Here is a 19,069-nt window from a genome sequence, read left to right as displayed (position 1 = left end):
GCTTTCCAAAGACTTGCACGTTTAAACGAGATGAGGTTATCCGACGTGGGGTACCGGCGAAGGACACCCCACGCCTTGTCCTGGGCCTCTTGCACCCGCCTGCAGTCCTCGTTCCATCAGGGCCTCCTTGGGTTGTGTGACGCACTGGAGGCGCGGGGAATAGACTTTTGGAAAGCGTCGAGGGTGTGCGCCGTGATGAGGTGGGCGGCTTCCTCCACGTGTAGGGGTTTTACGGATGTCTGGCGTAGTTTAGATGTTTCTGTAAATGTTCTCCGGCGTGCTTTTGATTCTTTAAACGTGTTTTGGGATGATGTACTGCTGGGGCCTCTACCGATATACGTTAGTGAAGTGGGGAAGTGGCCATCACAATAAGGGTCCCACTCAAGATATTGAAAAGGAATTGTAGAACCAATAGCCAAGTCGAGATGTGAGTATGTATTGAGTCCTAAGTTACGGTATGTGGGCTGTTTCTTGTTGAAAAGGCATAGTCTAGAGGATGTAAGAAACTTTTCTATGAGGTGACCTTGGGCCTCGGTTCGGGAGGACCCCCAAGAGAGTTGTCCGCATTAAGGTCGTCTGTGAGGATGTATGGTTCGGGTAAACTGGTCAACCAATGCCTCAAAATAGGAGCTAAGAAGGCAAAATCACGGGAGATGTAAATAGAGCATACCGTTATCAACCTATTAAATATTATCGTACAGATTGCTACAGCTTCAAGGACAGTGTTTAAAGAGAGAGGATGGCGAATGATTTCCGGGCGACAGTGGCTACACCTCCCGAAAAGTGTGTGCAGCCAACCCTGTCCTTTCTGAATACCCTGTACCTATTTAAGGAATTCGTTTGCAATTGAGGTGAGTTTCTTGGAGACACGTGATACTTGGCTGATTGGCATGCAGCATCTCGTACACATCGTGAAGATTTTCAAGGAGGTCTCTGCAGTTCTCTGGAGGTCTCTGGATGATGTTTTCACTTCCCATTATTTACATTTAGGAATGAATGAAGTGTGTTGTGCGTGGGTGATCTGATACAGTCTTTGGGGGCTGTTATTCTGGGATTTTTCGGCCTTTCTGTCGGCTTGGACGTCGGAGGCCGCTCCTTGGGCTGCGTTGAAAGCAGAAACTGCGTGACACCCATCTCCTCATCGGATGTCAGAGGGGTGCCCGACGGACCGGGCCCACTGGACTTGGACCCCCTTCGGGGACCGTTCGTTTGAGCAGCCACCGCCGAGGGCGTTGGGGCAACCGAGGTGGCACGGGCTGTGCGGTGGCGGTGAGACCCGGTGCGGGGCCCGCGATGTCGATACCCTCAGCAGCCTCCAACGCGTGAAAACAGGTTAAGCGCCAGGCACAACTGGAGGAAGGAAAACAGAGAGGAAAGAGGCTCACTAACAACTGAGCTTCATTCACTTCGAAAGCGATTATAAAGGCAGCAAAACACCATGTGATACTAGTTGCACCACGTGTGAAAACGATTACAGCTGCCGCACCCGCCTAACTAGTCGTCCAGATAATCTACCTCACTCACAAGAAGGTCGACTGGAGGCTTGCTGTCACATCGGTCGCCCTTCTCTTTTATGACGTAGTCCTCGAACAATTCCCGTTCTTTTTTGCGATATGAATGCAGTACTTGGGTCCTCTCGAACACTGGTTTGCAGTCCTTTGGCTTGCAGTTGGTCTTGGAGTGAAGCGCAAGATTCCTTCCTGTTGCCGTCTTCAGCATCGCCGCATGCTCATGCAACCGGTCGTTGAGGCCGCGCCCCGCCTGTCCTACGTATACACGGCCGTACTTCAAGGGGATCTGATACACTACGTTTTTGAACAATCCACAAACGCAGTGGCATGCTTCTTGCTGCAGACAGGATGCTTAGGTCGGCATCGGTTAACTATGTGGGACATAGTTCCGAGTTTGTTGGGAGTGCTGAAGACCACGCGCACACCGGCACGCTCCGCATTTTTCTTTACGCGATGCGATATCCCATGTATGTATGAGATTACGGCAAACTTCTACCTTTGATTCGGTCCGGTGTTCGAGTGGCTGGCTCCTTTGTGCTGCTCATTTAAAAGCTTTCGCGCCAAGCCGCAAAGCATTGATGCAGGGAAGCCCGCGTGGAACAGTCTCCCGACCTGCGAGACAAAACTTTCCTGTATCTGGTGCTGGCTGGACATTACAAGGGCGTTCCTCACGGCAGCGACCGCTATGCCCTGCTTGACAGACTTCGAGTGACCACACGTGAATGAAGCAAGGCTTTCTTGGAGCGGGGAGAGTACACCCAGCAAATGTGGTGCTTCAAGAACGTCAACTCAAGGTCGACGAACCTCAGGCGACGCTCAAGTGGCCGCTCCATGGTCAGTGTGACGCAGTCATGCGCCCCTTCGAAAACTACGAGAAACCGTCTAGGAGAGTCTTCGTCCGATGTGCTGGCTGACGATTGGAAAAGAACAAGGTAGTCGTCCACGAACCCGAAAACGCGCACAACACCTAGGTCGCCAAGTTCGTGTTCCAACCGCCGGTCAAGGTTCCTACCCGGGTTAGGAAGCAAGCTGCTGACCTCTGCAGAGAGCTGGGTGTGACGAAACTTGCGGATTCAATCGTGAAAGCGGAGGGCCTGAGCCTCCAGCCTTTCTTCTCGGTAAAAACTCCCAAGGATGAGACGCCTTTTAGAGTGATGGTTTCGAGCGTGGCACTTGGCAGCGTCATTTAAGGTAGTACCTTCAGCGAAAACTCAACAAGCTCTGAGTTGATGACCCTTACTTGGTGCGGAGCCCGGCTGAAGTGTCGGAATTCTTTGATGGCATGATTTCCACAAAGGTGAGTGGCGTTTCCCTCGACGTCAAGGTTCTGTACTACTCCCTGCCCCAGGAATTACTTTAGGAAGTGGTTAGCGAGGTGATCGACAAGTACGGGTCTATCCGCTTTCAGAACGACTGCGGTATGGGCGTCGACGGATTCCTTGAACTGCTGGGGCCTTATCTCCAGTCTTCCATTGTGTAGTTCGAAGGAGCCTACTACCAGCAGAAGCAAGGAGTCTGCATTGGCTCTTGCCTAGCCCCTACGCTCAGCGACATGTTGATGGCTCGTTTTGACCGGAGGTTGGAACACGAACTTGGCGACCTAGGTGTTGTGCGGGTTTTCCGGTTCGTGGACAACTACCTTGTTCTTTTCCAATCGTCAGCCAGCACATCGGACGAAGACTCTCCTAGACGGTTTCTGGTAGTTTTCGAAGGGGCGCTTGACTGCGTCACACTGACCATGGAACTGCCACTCGAGCGTCGACTGAGGTTCCCCGCCCTGGAGCTGGAGCTCACGCATCGCGTAAAGAAAAATGCGGAGTGTGCCGGTGTCCGCGTACTCTTCAGCTCTCCCAAAAACTTGGAACTATGTGCCGTATAGTTAACCGATGCGGACCTGGGTATCCTGTCTACAGGAAAAAGCATGCCACTGCGTTTGTGGAGTGTTCAAAAAACATAGTTAATCCGATCGTCTTGAAGTGCGGCCATGTATACTTAGGACAGACGGGGCGCTGCCTCAACGACCTGTTGCGTGAACATGCGCTGACGATGAAGACGGGGACAGGAAGCAATCTGGCACTTCACTGTAAGATTGACTGCAAGCCACGGGGCTGCAAACCAGTGTTCGAGAGGACCCGAGTGCTGCATTCATATCGCAAAAAAGAATAACGGGAAGTGTTGGAGGCCTACGTCTTAAAAAATATGGGGGGCGGATGTGTCAGCAAGCCTTCAGTCGACCTTCTTGTGAGTGAGATGGATTATCGGGATGATTAGTTGGGCGAGTGCAGCAGCTGTAATCGTTTTCACACGCGGTGCAGCTGTAATCGTTTTCACACGTGGTGAAACTAGTATCACATGATGTATTTCTTCCCTTTATAATCGCTTTCGGGGCGAATAAAGCTCAGTTAGTGCGCCTCTTTCCTGTCTGTTTTCCTTCCTCCACTTGTGCATGGCGTTTAGCCTGTTCCCCTGATGAAGTACCATATAGCTCGCATCGACACATTAATTCAATCCTCTAACGCGCTGGAGGACCGGGAGGTGGAGCTGGGACTCGCACCGGTCTCAAAAGATGTGGTTTGCACCACAACCGCTGCTGTATCAGCAAGCGGTGTGGTGACGCCTTGGGCTGCGTGAGGCAACCCAGCGGCGGGCGAAGGTGGGACCAGGTCAGACTCGCTGAACTGGGTCCCTGTAGACACCAGACAGGATGCAGCGATGGCGTAGAGGTAGAACACCCGCCTCGCGTGCAGAAGGACCGTAGTTCGAATCCCGGTGCCCGACAATTCCCACCGGATTAAAAAAAAAAATCCGCGTATTGATGGAATTGCAAAAAGGGGCTTGGGGTGCGGCCTGACCCCGGCGACCATTGCCGGTAATGCACTCCCTCACCAGAGCAGGATTGGCCACCCTGGTGTAGTACCGGCCACAACCTCCCATGAATACGCCAACTAACCCTCGGCCCTCAGTCCCCAGCGGCTGCGAAGCAACTGACCACGGCGGCGGTCAGACCTGTGACGCAGCAGAGGGTGCTAAGAATCACTGGATCCGGACAGGCCGCCAATGGAATCTGAACCTGGCAACGTTTAACGTGCGAACCTTATCTAGCGAAGCAAGTCTCGAGGTGTTGTTCGAGGAATTAGAGGGCATTAAATGGGATGTAATAGGGCTTAGCGAGGTTAGGAGGGCAGGCTAAGCCTTCACGGTGCTGAAAAATGGACACGTCTTATGTTACCGTGGTCTAGAGGACATAAGAGAACTGGGAGTGGGATTTCTGGTCAATAAAAGCATAGCTGGCAACATAGACGAATACTACAGCATTAACGAAAGGGTAGCTGCTCTTGTAATTAGGCTCAATAAGAGGCACAAGCTCAAGGTGGTGCAGGGCTACGCGCCCACATCCAGCCACGACGACCAAGTAGTGGAACGCTTCTATGAAGATGTGGAATCGGCAATGGCTAAAGTAAAAACGCAGTATACTGTAGTTATGGGGGACTTCAATGCTAAAGTAGGCAAGAATCAGGCTGGAGACAAGGCAGTTGGGAACTATGGTCTGGGCTGTAGAAATAGCAGGGGGGACCTACTAGTTGAGTTTGCAGAACGGAATAACCTACGCATAATGAATACCTTCTTCTGTAAGCGGGAGAGTCGGAAGTGGACCTGGAGGAGCCCGAAAGGGGAGCACAAAAATGAAATAGACTTCATATTATGCGATAACCCTGGCGTCGTGCAGGATGTGGAAGTGCTCGGAAGGGTAAGGTGTAGTGACCACCGTATGGTAAGATCTCGAATTAGGCTAGAGTTGAGGAGGGACCGCAACAAGCTAGTACGAAAGAAGCCGATAAATGAGCAAGCAGTAAGACGTAAAGTAGAAGAATTCAGGATCGCGCTGCAGAACCGATATTTCGCCCTTAACGAGGAAGCCGAGCTTACGACACAGGAAGCCAGCGACAACCTTACACGCATTCTCACGGAGTGTGCAGTAGAAGTCGGGGGCACTATGGCTAGACAGGATACTGGTAAACTTTCACAGGAGACGAAAGATCTAATCAAGAAACGGCAAACCATGAGAATCTCCACCGCAGCTGACAGAATAGAACTAGCAGAGCTCTCGAAGTTAATCAATAAGCGCAAGACAGCTGACATACGGAAGTATAATTTGGAGAGGATTGAATACGCTGTAAAGAACGGAGGTAGCCTGAAAGCAGTAAAGAGACGTCTTGGCGTGGGGAAAAATCAGATGTATGCACTTAAGGATAAGCAAGGCAATGTCCTCACAAATAGGGATAAAATAGTCACAGTGGCCGAGGAGTTCTATAGGGATCTGTACAGTAGCCGGGACATACAGGATAATGCCGAACGAGACAGTAGTTCAGAGGAGATAGACATCCCACCAGTAACGACCGAAGAAGTAAGGAAGGCTTTGAAAGAAATGAAAGGGGGCAAAGCACCTGGTGAGGATCAGATAACAGCAGACCTCTTGAAGGATGGCGGCGAAATTGTACTTGAAAAACTGGCAAACCTGTATACGCAATGCCTAATGACCGCAATGGTACCGGAATCTTGGAAGAACGCGAACATCATCCTAATCCATAAGAAAGGCGACATGAAAGACTTGAAAAACTACAGGCCGATCAGCTTACTGTCAGTCGTCTACAAGGTATTTACCAAGGTAATCGCTAACCGAATCTCTGCAACCTTAGATTTCAGTCAACCTAAAGAACAAGCAGGGTTCCGTAAAGGTTATTCAACAATGGACCATATTCACACGGTCAATCAGGTGATAGAGAAGTGTGCTGAGTATACTCAACCCCTATATATAGCCTTCATAGATTATGAGAAAGCATTTGACTCGGTCGAAACCCTAGCAGTCATTCAGGCATTACGGAACCAGGGGGTAGATGAGCATTATGTAAGAATACTAGAGGATATCTATAATGGGTCTACAGCTACTATCATCCTCCATAAGGAGAGCAGTAAAATACCTATAAGGAAGGGTGTCAGACAAGGAGACACAATCTCTCCAATGTTATTCACAGCATGCTTACAAGAAGTATTCAGAACGTTGGATTGGGAACAGGTGGGAGTAAGGGTTAATGGAGAATACCTCAGTAACCTCAGATTTGCTGATGACGTTGCCTTGCTAAGTAACTCGGGGGACGAATTGCAAAGCATGCTTTCCGCACTGGGCGAACAGAGTAGAACCGTGGGCCTGATAATTAATATGCAGAAAACTAAAGTAATGATCAATAACCTCGGGACAGCACAGCAGTTTGAGATAGATGGCGAGGCAGTGGAAGTGGTAAGCGAATATATATACTTAGGCCAAGTTGTGACCCCAGATCCCAACCATGAGGCAGAGATAATTAGAAGGATCAGAATGGGGTGGGGTGCATATGGCAGACATTCTCAGATAATGAATAGCAGCCTACCATTGTCGTTGAAGAAGAAAGTGGATGACAGCTGCATCTTACCGGTACTCACCTACGGGGCAGAAACTTGGAGGCTCACTAAGAGGGTTCAACTTAAATTGAGAACGACTCAGCGGGCAATGGAGCGGAAAATGATAGGTGTAACATTAAGGGACAAGAAGAGAGCGGAGTGGGTCAGGGAGCAAACTGGTGTTAAAGACATATTAGTAGAAATTAAGAAGAAGAAATGGACTTGGGCAGGGCATGTAATGCGAAGGCAAGATAACCGCTGGTCATTAAGGATAACAGAGTGGATCCCTAGAGAAGGCAAGCGCTGCAGGGGGCGGCAGAACGTTAGATGGGCAGATGAGATCAAGAAGTTTGCGGGGATAAATTGGTCACAGTTGGCACAGGACCGAGGTAATTGGAGAATAATGGGAGAGGCCTTTGCCCTGCAGTGGGCGTAGACAGGCTGGTGATGATGATGATGATGATGAGACACCAGACGCCACTCCGCCCCCCGGCTAGCTGCGTCGGCGTACCTCCCCAGTGGGAAAGAGGTGAACCTCTTTCTCGCCTCCGGGAAGGGAAGGTTCTCAGTGACTTTCACTTTGATGGCCTCCTTCTCCTGTTTGAACTTCTCCTATGATCTAAAGTTGGCCCCGTGGGGTACCTGAAAGTTAGCACAGATGAGGGTTCGCGATGGGCAGTTCTCAGATGGATGGTCCTGCTGAGCGCACTTTGCACTCGTAAGCTGGCCGTGGCGGGAGGTGGTACTATGCCCAAACCGCTTACATTAGGGTATGTATGGCATGACGGGGCAATGAATGAAACCTGCATTTACTGATTCAGGAACTACGGAATGGTCGAAAGTCAATATTACATGTTTTGTTGGGATTTCCTTGTTATCTCGACGGAACATGATCTGCCTCACTGCTGTCACACTTTGGTCTTTAAGGCCTTCCAACAGATCGGTTTCAGTTTCATTTATCATATCTGATTCACAGACCACACCCTGTGATCTATTAAGGCTGCGGTGAGGTGTGACCCTGGTGTCCATGTGTGTGATGCGAGTAGCGAGTCAAGAGATTTGTAGCTTGTTGCTTGTCGTTGACTTATACAGGAACATCTCAGGTTCTAAGGTTTTTGGCTTTGTAGGATTTACCAACAACGCCCTCAAGTAATTTGGAGATCAGAAAGACAGACTTTGTGGCAAGGTGGTTCGATGTGTAATCAGATTCTATTACCAAAAACCTAGCATAGTTGTCCTGCTTTGGGAAACTCGTCGTTGGAAACAGAGGAAAGGATACTTCGGTGCAGCCCCTTTCAGGGAGCCGATCTGTGGATTAAGAAAAATTGGAAACCATATATCAAAGAATAAAAGCAGGAAGACGGGGGTACTTTTTCCGTCAGCCTTACCCTGATAGCTGATGAGGTGCCGTAGCTCCCTGCCTGGTAGACAGACAGGGAGCCCATCCGCAGAAGCTTGACCTGGGCTCCGATGGCCACCGTTTGTGGTTTCTGCCCTTCACCTAAAACACATCGTCACGGTTGGTCACAACTTATGTACGGGCGCTCGGGGTCCGTGGTGTCGCAAATACCGTCACCAAGATTGCTCAAGGTTTCCCGTGCGGGGCTGATCAAAGCGGCTTTCACCGTCTCAGGCAGGGTGGTACTTTCAAAAGTTACCACGATTACACCTTCGCCTTTCAGCCTCTCAAGGAGGTCAGCTTTAGTCTCTTTGAAATGCTCATTCTCAGATATAACACCCTGAATCGTGTTCAGCGTGCGGTGTGGTGTTACAGCTACTGCCAGGTGAGCGATTTTCTTTTGCTTGCGCAGATTCTTGATTTTATTCTTTTTCATTACCACAACGAGGACGTCTCTAAATGCGAGCTTCTTGGCATCGTAATCTTTGCCGACAATGTTCTCTATGCTTTTTGCAATGAGAAACACTTTTTTTTGTTTATTGGCCTAGACTTATTGGTAGAGTGTACTACTAGAGATTTTGAGAAACCAGTGCTTGGTCTATGTAGTTGAGCTACTGGCTTATGAGTTCTTTGGGTGGGAAAGAAAACGAAGCCATAAATCATCGTAAATATTCGGCGGCCAGGCCAGTCGCCCACCACCGAGCCGAAGAAGGGGTCGTTGCTTGGCAGCGCACATTTACTGTACGTCCCCACTATAACCCTATGCTCGCGATCTAGAGTGAAGTCTTTTCACAGGGTTAACCCTCGTCGCCTAGTGAAAAATATTATCGTCTAGGTTGCGTAATGCTTTATTAGTGCTGGGGTCTGGGCCAGGGGCTGAGTTGGATCGAAGTTTGGCTAATGCGGCTCTGACATCAGCTTCTGTAATATCTCGGCGCACCTCCAGATTGGCTAGTCCTGAGTAGGGTGGTAGTGGCGATTTCCTAGTGGAGGGAAGGTTATTTTCGGGTAGGGCATCTGGGAGTTCTGAATCTAATTCTTTGTTCTTCCGTATTACCTGGGTTAGACAACCACTTTGTTCCGTTTTACTTGTACTGGGGTCACTTAAGTACCTAAGTAGTTGCCATGTCTTCAGGTGTAGGTTGGCCTGCAGCTAGTCACATATCTTGTCCCACTGGCTTTGAGCGAGTTCCGCTTGGTGTTTCTCAATTTCAGACTGAAAGGCAGTTAGTCGTAGTGTGATCTTGGCGTTGACTTTATTCTTCCTCCAGCGTCTTCGATTGCTTTCGAAAGCTTCCCAGGGATGGGCAAGCTGGAGTACACTCTTAGAGGGGGGATATCTTAATCTATCTCTTTCGTTACGGTTTCGATATCAGATAGAAGCTGCGCGTCGCAATGATTAATACCTGTTATGGAGATCTCTTCTGCATTGTTTTCTCGCAGCATGCGGAAGTCATCCCACTTCATGAGTGTTTGTTGTCGGGGACATATCTAATCCTGTCCGTGTGCGCTATAATGGTTTCTATAATATCGTGGTCGCTGCCTAACGTATGTCCTGTGCTGTTTCATTTCCCTTGGTTTATGTTGAAAGTGCATGTAAGATCGGGGCTGGTGTCTGCCTCCTTACTATTTCCGACTCTTGTGGCAGTGCTTGGGTCGTTAAGGATATTAACGTGGTGTTGTATCTTATACAAGAGGTCTCTCCATTTAGCACTGCTTTTCTTTAATCCCCCTGCACTGCGTGGGGCAATAAAGGGTTGGGGAAGAGCTCGTCAAAAATATTTTGTTGGGGGCATTACAATGTGGGTTTCCTGGCGCTGAATTCGAAAAACATGTTTATTTTATATGTAAATGCACCCAAACCATCTTGTTTTGTCAAAACAAACGACCCCTGCCCGCGGGAGCGGTGAGAGTCCTGGATGCCTTTCGGGATTGGCTGGCGCCAGATGACGTCATATTCGCAAGTGCCGGTTCTGCGGGGACCGCTGGGCCTCAAGATCTCATTCTATTCCTTTGCAGATACGGGTTAGAACGTCCTCTGGTGAATGGAGGGCTCACACAATCAGTCCTTAGAATAGGACAGCCTGAGGGAAGTATAAACGCAACAGGTTCTCTCGCGGGGAGCTTTGGAAAGGTGTTCTCGCCCGACGACTCATGGCCGACTTGTTTCTCGGGTGCAGGGAAGTTGCGCAGATATTGATTCGCCGCTTTCACTACGAGCGCTAGTCACAATTCTTAGCACAATTTTTCAACCCACCAACTTCCCCCTCCTCGAATGTGGAACTTTGTTTTTACATTTGGACAGGCGGCAGGCAACAAGCTGTGCGCAGCGGCCTGGGATGCACACAGGTAGCGCGTCCGCCGCCGGTCGCCGCGTCGCGCAGAGGTGCTGGTGCCGGTTCGCTGTTCGGACGCTCAGCGGAACGTGGCATTGCAGCACATGCGCATGTTTTAGAATAGGGGAGCAGAACGTTGGTCGCCCCCCAAAAGGTAGAGGAACCCAAGCGCTGCACGCTGGTCCCCGACGAGATTTAGAACACCTTCCCCAACAGCTCCAGCTGGCTCAGGTTGCACGGATCGTTGCTGATGTTGGGACTTCTGGCTTAGCACCAAAGGAGATAGTCTACAATTGCGAATGACTATCCTTAGCTCAGTTTTTCCCCACACTATCATCCCCTTTCTCGCATGTGGAACCTTATTCCTACGTTGGTAGTCATTCTAGCGATCCATGCTTGCTCATTCTTTGGCGCAGGTAACGCCATCCATCGGCCTCTCGCCGCATCTCATGCTCGGGCAGGTTCGTTTGCTGCCGTCGACAAGCCTCCGCGACCGGTCGGTGCTACACATCGGGATACAAATTCGATAACTTCTTTGGAAATCACGTTGAAAGATACTCTCTAGCACAATTTTTTACCACACTATCATCCTCTCTTGCACGTGTACCTTGCTTTTCGCGGCGGCCTGGATTCTGGATGGCAGCGAAGAGCCAGCGCCGTCTTCTCGTGAAAGTCTGCGTTTTTTTTCGCGTGCCTGTCTCTGTGTTCACAGCAAACGCAACATACCTTCAGACCCATGTTACACCAACTTGCCCGATATCAAGCTTTAGCGAAGAGCGGTCGCTGCCGCGGCATGTGTGGTGCGAGCCGTTTCGTGTGCCGTACGGGCATGCACGACCGGCGAGTGTGAGGAGCGCTTCCGCGCACAGAACACGCTTCATACTTTCAGCTTGCTGGATTCCTTGTCAAAATCTAGCTAATCAGCTAAGCTGTCGTCACATCCAACAAGGTTTATCGGGAAAACCAGCAAGAAGTTCGGGAAGGCTACAGCGCTGAGGTTCCACAAATGTTCTAACCGCTTATAATATTGGATCAGGAACTTGGGGTACATCCGTATTTGTTTGAGCCCGTCGCTTCGCGTATAAAGCACAGCGCACCCGACGACACGGCCGGCCCCGCGACTACTTGTGAAGGCAATTTGGTAGCCACGGGCGTTCGGGTAGGAAATCTCTGATATCTAGGAGTCGCTTTAGGGAATCGAGCCGTAGCATTACGGTTAAAAATTGACTCTGAAGCAACTATAGACAATGGTGATAATTAAAGTGCAGATTACACGCCTGCTTAATTCGGAACTTCGCCCAGAAAACTGGGACACAGCGAAGCGGCGTTAATAAAGTGTAGATTACACGCCTGCTTAATTCAGAACTTCGCCCAGAAAACTGGGACACAGCGAAGCGGCGGCGCACGTCGCTGGCCGTATTCACATCCGGTCGCTGCCGCTCAGTTTCTCGCTCTTCCAGCGATGCGGCAGGGAGCAGTGGGCGGTGCGTAGGGTCAATTTAACGACTAATACCGCTTTCCCCAAGCTAAAAATGACGAAAAAAACTTTAGAGGCATAAAGTTACCAGTGTAGTATTTTAGTAGTAGTGTAGTAGTATAAAGTTACCGGACAGTGTAGTATGTCCGGTTTTAAACGCGCTTCAGTAGCCCTTCAAAGTCCCCTAAAATTATGAGCGCATGCGGTTGGGATTCTTTACGGGTGAGCGAGAACAGGCGATTGAATCTAGGCTCGTGGTGTTCCTGGGAACTGTATAGGTTTAGAATACTAATTTTGGTGCCGGTCCGTTTTCACGCGTATAGTGTAATTAGATCGTGCTTAATATAACCACTGTCAAAGTGCTGCCGGGATGCTGTGGGGTTGCGGGTGACCTGAGCCGACGTTTGCGGGTCATTCTGGTTTTGAAATGTCTTGTAGTCTGCTAACCTCGTGTGCATATTTGTCTCTTGCAACGCAAACATATCGGGCGGACTGTCTTAAGATTGAACCACTAATTGCAAAGCGGATTGGTTGGTTACGTTCACATCCCCTGCAATTCCACTGCCAGACTTTAACTGTAGGGTTTATTCCTTCCGCGTTCGACATGTGGTGCTGCGGATTGTTGCTGGGTTTCTATTTGTACCTGAAGATGCTGTGGTGATCCGATGTCTTTCTAAATGTTGTTTAGGACTTCATGCTGTTGTGGGGTTTCGCGTCAATTTCCTGAAATTTAGTTGAAATGGTTTGTTGGAACCTGCTGAGCCTATTCTTGGTGACGTTGGGTTTTTCGTCGGGGCTAGTAAGTTTACTAGATATCCTATTTAGTTACGGGAGTCTCTACAACGCCTTTGTTACAGGAGGAGATTTCAGTGGTGCTACCATTGTGGGTATTGCATAGGTTGTTGTGCAGTGCTTGATTCTCACACTGCAAGGCCAAGTTATATTTCTGTAGTTTCGACATTCTTTGTTTGAGCGCTTCGACTTCAGCTCGCATGCTAGCTTGTCCTTCTGAATTTGCCAAGGAGGGATGAAGTGTTTGGTGTGTGTTTTCTGCGGAGTATGGGAGCCCGCGCAGCCCAAGCTCCCCTGGGTATTGTTGTGCTGGGTAGTATGGGGTGTTGGTTGGGTTTCTTCTTTCTCTTTGCTGGAGTAGTGACGCTTTTTATTATTCGATGATTTGGAGCGGCTCCTTCACGTTCCGGAAGACCAGGCTAATCTTCTGGGCTCCTGAGTTGTGGTGGTGGTGGTGGTGGTCATGATGCTGGAGGAGGTGGTTGTTGCCAGGCTAATTGTTTACTCAGGGGGGTGGCTCGACCTTCTCTGGAACCTGGATCCGTATTCCGCAGAGCCAGTGATAGGAGCGCCGTTACACACTGCACATTTAGGATTGCACGGGTGTGTTCCGTGTTTGGGATGAGTAGTCCGCACTTTGGCAACGCACCTGGATGGTTTGGCAGACGTCCGGTCGATTTCCTGTGTGCCAGCATCGGGTGCATGCTTCTGTTCTCCATCGCAAATTTCGCATCGGTAGGTTGCTCCTCGGTATGAGACGTGGTAGGTTATAATAGTACGGTCGAACAAGATTTGCACCGCTTTGAAGTTGCCCATACTTCTGGCGTTTAGAATGCTGCTTGTCGGGTTGAATTTTATGAGGCTTTCGTTATGGCCTCAGGCGAGTCGTCAACAGGAACGTTGAATATTATTCCGTCGCTGCGCGAGATGGGCGGCGGCATTCGTGACGAGCTGGTAGGTCTGGACTCTGATTTTATATGTTTGATCGAGGCGAGTATACTTCATCTCTCCTCCGATGGGGTGTTGAACACGAAGTAGTTGGAAGTGGCGTTTGTTCTTAGTTGCTCACCTTGTACATATAATAGCCCCGCTGACTTGCACATGGCAACTACGATGTCGGCTTGGCTTGTTGTGCGGAGCGTGAGTCCGTCAGGCAGTGGGAAGACCATCTTGAAGTCGTCTTCGGGCAGCTTCTCTGGAGGAGGAATGCGTCGCTTCGGGCGAGGACAATGCTGCTTATTCGCATGGTCGGCCGAAATAGTTGGCTACGGCGCTCCATCGATCTTCTTCGCGGCCGCGTACTCACGATGTGTATGGTGGATGTGTTTCCAACCGTCCTTTTCTAGTTCGTCAGCGGGAATGTCTTCTCCTTCTACGAAGACTTTCATTCCGCCGCTGGGCGTGGGAGTGGAAGCGACGCCTAACAGGGTAAGCCTAGTTCCGGCGTGGTTTTATTTGGTGGGAATAACTCCAGAGATCTGGGCACGGGGACCAAAAAACTCACATGGGTTGAACACTTACACAGCTCGGGTCCGTCTTGCCAAAACACGCTTTGAAGAACGGTGGTGTTCCGCTCCAACCGCCGAAATAGGACGGAGCCGTAATGAGGCACGTCTGTTCGCGCGGCGAGTAGAGGACCCCCCCCCCCCCTTCCCCGCAGTTAAGAACATGGACACCACAAGATGGACACTTTGCCAGACCTAACGTTGAATAGCAGTTGGTGGGCAGTCTTCTGAGATGTTTATGTGCCATGCAGCGCTTCTCCAAGAAGACGAAGTGCGTCCTCGCACAGCTGGGACCCCAGCCCCGGTTTGCTACGCTTGTTTGTACTCTGGCCTAGCTAGATGACGTGACCGTTTGCAGAGGGACCTAGCAATAAAGGTCACAACAGTATTACTACGGCCATGGGTCATTTCACGATCCCTTCTTGCGATCGAAACTGAGGTATTCCTTGATAACGTGACGCATGCAACATATTCACAAATACTCAACCACACCTGCTGTGGGACATAAATATGACTGCAACGCTGGATTCTCGGTTCGACCGCCAATTCTCAAAATCGGCACAATTAAATGAAAACATATTAAACTTGGACGAGCGGTACTTCTCAAGGTTCTATGCTGCCCTCTTCTCTTGAACATAAATGTCGTGGGTATGTCATTGCTATAAGTGGACATACTGAAATTTCGGCATGCCTAATACGAAGTAGTTATCGGAACTTCGAAAGGTCGAATTTCTGTGAGCAGATGCAAGAGATAGACAGCTATCGATCGAAAAAGTGGAGATATGTACCCACACAAGCAGTTTACAGTAATCGTGACAGATGTATAGTCAAATCGTAATGAGAACAAAACAACCAAATCAAGAAAGAAAACGCAGATTTTTCTAATCCTGTGTGGACGCTAAATTCACCCCTAATCTTCAAAAGAAAAATCGCGGAATGAATGTTTTTGAAAAGCATACCCTTAAAATATCCCACCTTTAAAGATGAAAATGTTAAAGATAAAGAATTTAAAGTTAAGGTATTTATGAATTTACAGATGAAGATAAAGAAGAAAAGAATTTAAAGATGAAATTGCGAGAATTTCCAATGGGAACAGATGCATGAAGGATGACACGTTGTTCAAAGTTGAAGTACACTTTATCTGTTGACCCACACGTTGCACCAGCCTCGCCGTTAGTAAAGCAGACCACAAAATTAACTGCTTCACACGCAGGGCCCTCAAGCAGGCATTAGTATGGTTGAAAAGCTTGAATAAGCTTGACGTCAAAAACAAACTCATTTCAAGTATCGAATTTGCCTAGTACAAGGTCAAGCTAAACATACATTACTTCAACACAGCAAATGACCATGAGCAAAACAGCTGTAACAGGCCAATAAAACATTCCCGGCGATGTCCATATTTCTAATAGGTAGTTACCAAAAACACGCACGAGTACACAAAATATGGTAGCTTGAGAGCCCGCAACGTAGCTTATAAAGACATCTACGACAGGCCTCACAACATGGCCAACAGGGACATAGCTTCCAACAGAGACAAGGGCACCATGTTGGCTGTGGCAAAATGAAAAAAAGCCCCTATAATGTGCGCGTCACCCAACACGTCCTAGACCAGGGATCAAGCATTATCCTGCGCCATAGCGGCGCCAATGCTCTAGAAGGCCTAATTCATTGACTCCCAAGCACCTACCTGTAGTTTCCTGTTGGGGTGGATTGCTCCCGCGACACCCTGGTAGTTCCAGAAACATCTTTCAAAACATCACCTCCAACTAGGTTGGGTCGGTGTCCTCTGCGTAATAGCAGGCAGCAATTTCACTCATTAAAGGGTTCTATTTTTGTCCCAGAAAGCCATTAGGTTCCCGCAAATTCTAACTTCCACCTCACCAGTCAAGGATTTCGTGACATTTGAGGAACACAATGCAGAAGAAATACGTTCAGCGCTTCCTCGCGCTACGTGCTCCACTGAAATATTTTTTACCCATGAAGCGCGAAACGCCATGGCATTGCGGAGTGCTACAATACGACAACCATGCACACCTTCCTAATTTCACCTGTTCTGAACATCGGGTATTGTGTTGACGAGCAGTCGAATGGTGGGCAAAGAATCCTAGTAACCTTTTATATGGCGGGGTGATGGATACAGTCGTTCCTAACCTTCGAATTCACTTTTACTTCGGGAAATGCTTGATGGTATTTTTCTACAACTTCATCTTAACAAATTTAACTTCTGCACTCACCTGTTCATTAGCCGAAGACAGCCGTTTAAAAAGTTTAAAAATATAAATATAAATATACTTAATACCAACTGCCACTGACATTCTTACTGACACTGTAAATTGTACGCCTCGTCTCTAGAGACGTGGATAAGTTTGTAAGATATCTGTTAGGAAGTTATACTATGTTTGAACCGAATATTTGGAGGATGAATCCCACCTGAATGCCTGCTCGTTTATTGCTGCTCTTTCCCGGACACGCCTTCCGAGTGAACATATGACCCTTCCGCCGAGCCTATATCTCTATGGGACCTGGAATGGTTGAGCCAGTCGGCCTAAAACGAATAAAATATTCTGAATTTTTTTATCGCCGAGAGGAAGTAACAGTGAATACGTGGTTGCACTAGCCCAAAAACCGTTCAACACGCAATAGCAATATATGCTCGGCGAAAAAGTATTTTTTAGACCTTACGGAGAAGATATTTTTAGCGAATCATTTAAGACAGTATAATTGTGTGGCATATCAGTAGCTCCGTTGAAATCTATGGGTCACATTTTTTGAACGATCAACGAAGGGCACGAACACCGAAAAACAATACGTCGTTTTAGGAGTATCTGCGCACACAATGACCTAATACCCAAAATTAGAGTTTGGTTCGACTAATGTAATAATTTCGAACCTTAGAAACGTAGATCGCAAAGAATTCTTTTATAAATGATCAGTCTACTAATGGATAATGTGCCTTTATAAGTTGGTGTGGAGGGAAGACGTAACTTTTACTGGGAGTTTCCTTATAATGATGAAGTAAATATTCTTTGCCGACTCAAGCGAACAACACGATATCAAGCGAACAACACGATATAATACACACCCATATTCATTAATAACATCACACACAAACTGGAACGGCCTAATTGCCAACAATGTTGCAGCTTTTCTATTACATTTAAAAGTTAGAATATGCACAGCCTATAGAATTAGTGATTTTTACAGCCTCCCGCCAGCATAAAAGAAATGCAGGTTTCGGGTTGGACCCACTCGTGTAAAGAATTTTGATACTTTTTACAGGTGAACTTTTTACAGTAGCGTGAACTGGTCGAAAGACCTGCATGGTGGGAAGGGTCTGCGAATACAGGGCCCTGCTAGTGCAGTCACCAGACACTTTTCTTTAAATGTTCCCGACAAACTGCTATGGCTATATCGAAAGGTTCATCACAGTGCGGGCTGGACTCGTAACCACGCAATTCAGACAGAGCTCGGGCCTGTGACTACCCGCCGCGGTGGCTGAGTGGCTAAGGCGTTGCGCTGCTGAGCACGAGTTCGCGGGTTCGAATCCCGGCCGCGGCGGCCGCTTTTCTGATGGAGGCGAAAAGCAAAAAGGCCCGTGTGTACGAGATTTCGGCGCACGTTAAAGATCCCCAGCTGGTCAAAATTAATCCGGCGCCCTCCACTACGGCGCGCCTCATCGCCTACGTTGCGTCGGCTCGTTAAACCCTACAATCAATCAATAAATCGGGCCTGTGACTAGAGCAATTCGTTTGACGCATATTTATGCGGACTAGATGCAGTCACTGCTGGTTGAATTTTTGATAAAAAGCATTTGCGTTTATATTTGACCGCCTCTAAAATGGAGTCACCTTCGTCTACTTAAGTCACTTCCAATATGACTAAGGATACTCCCAAAACATGGCTCGTTTTTTGCCTCATATAACGGCAGGCGTGCATGAACTTTTATGTGTACATGCAATTTGTGTGCCGAGTGGATCCAGATCTTTGACGAAGAAACTTATTCTGGCATTTTTCTTAAAAGATTCGGGAACAACAGAACAGTTGCCGACGTGCTGCTCGTATGCACGCATGAGGTCATGTCTTGCCCACATGCAAACTAAACAAACTTGGCAAAACACATTCTGTCGTGCGTAATAGAGTTAAGCCTTTCATCATGAACATTCTTACTCAGAGAGTAATGCAGACCAGCAAATTCTGCTTGTTTTTTGAGACTTGCAGCACACGTTGGGTCATGCTCGCCATCCAAGCAACTGCATAATTGCGACTACCTGCCTCTCTGACCCAATAAAGAGTCGGTATATGCTAGGAGTAAAGTTTATCATAAAACAAGCACAATGCAAAGTATAGAAAACTTGCACAGGTAGAACTGCCAGCATTACACAGAACCCAGTAAAGCATCTCCATGGTCCAACGTCCGCGCGGGAGTAAAACATGTTTTACTTGCAGAGCAGTGTCTACTCGCTATCTGCACTTCTCATGATTTAAGGCATTCTTTTCACAATATATTTAATATTTGGTTTTTGCCGAAAAATTAAAACACTTACTCTGTAGTCCGGGGTGTATTTCATAGAACACATCTTTTGCCCTTATTATTCCGAAGTTCTCGCCATGCT

General features: G+C 48.4%; 1 long non-coding RNA gene across 1 annotated transcript in view; it reads right to left on the bottom strand.

Annotated features, from left to right (window-relative positions):
• The window catches only part of LOC144172914 (uncharacterized), a 302,963-nt gene that overhangs the window by 250,656 nt on the left and 33,238 nt on the right, over positions 1 to 19,069 (bottom strand). The window contains exon 2 of the long non-coding RNA XR_013323129.1: positions 19,001 to 19,067. This is a non-coding gene — a long non-coding RNA (uncharacterized LOC144172914). The remainder of the gene's footprint in view (positions 1 to 19,000; positions 19,068 to 19,069) is intronic.

The sequence above is a fragment of the Haemaphysalis longicornis genome, unplaced genomic scaffold, assembly GCF_048455015.1.
Source record: "Haemaphysalis longicornis isolate Haplotype H1 unplaced genomic scaffold, Haemaphysalis longicornis Haplotype H1 scaffold_27, whole genome shotgun sequence".
NCBI classification, from domain to species: Eukaryota; Metazoa; Arthropoda; class Arachnida; order Ixodida; family Ixodidae; genus Haemaphysalis; species Haemaphysalis longicornis.
Note: the sequence above shows the minus strand (reverse complement) of the source record. Positions and strands in the feature narration are given on the sequence as shown.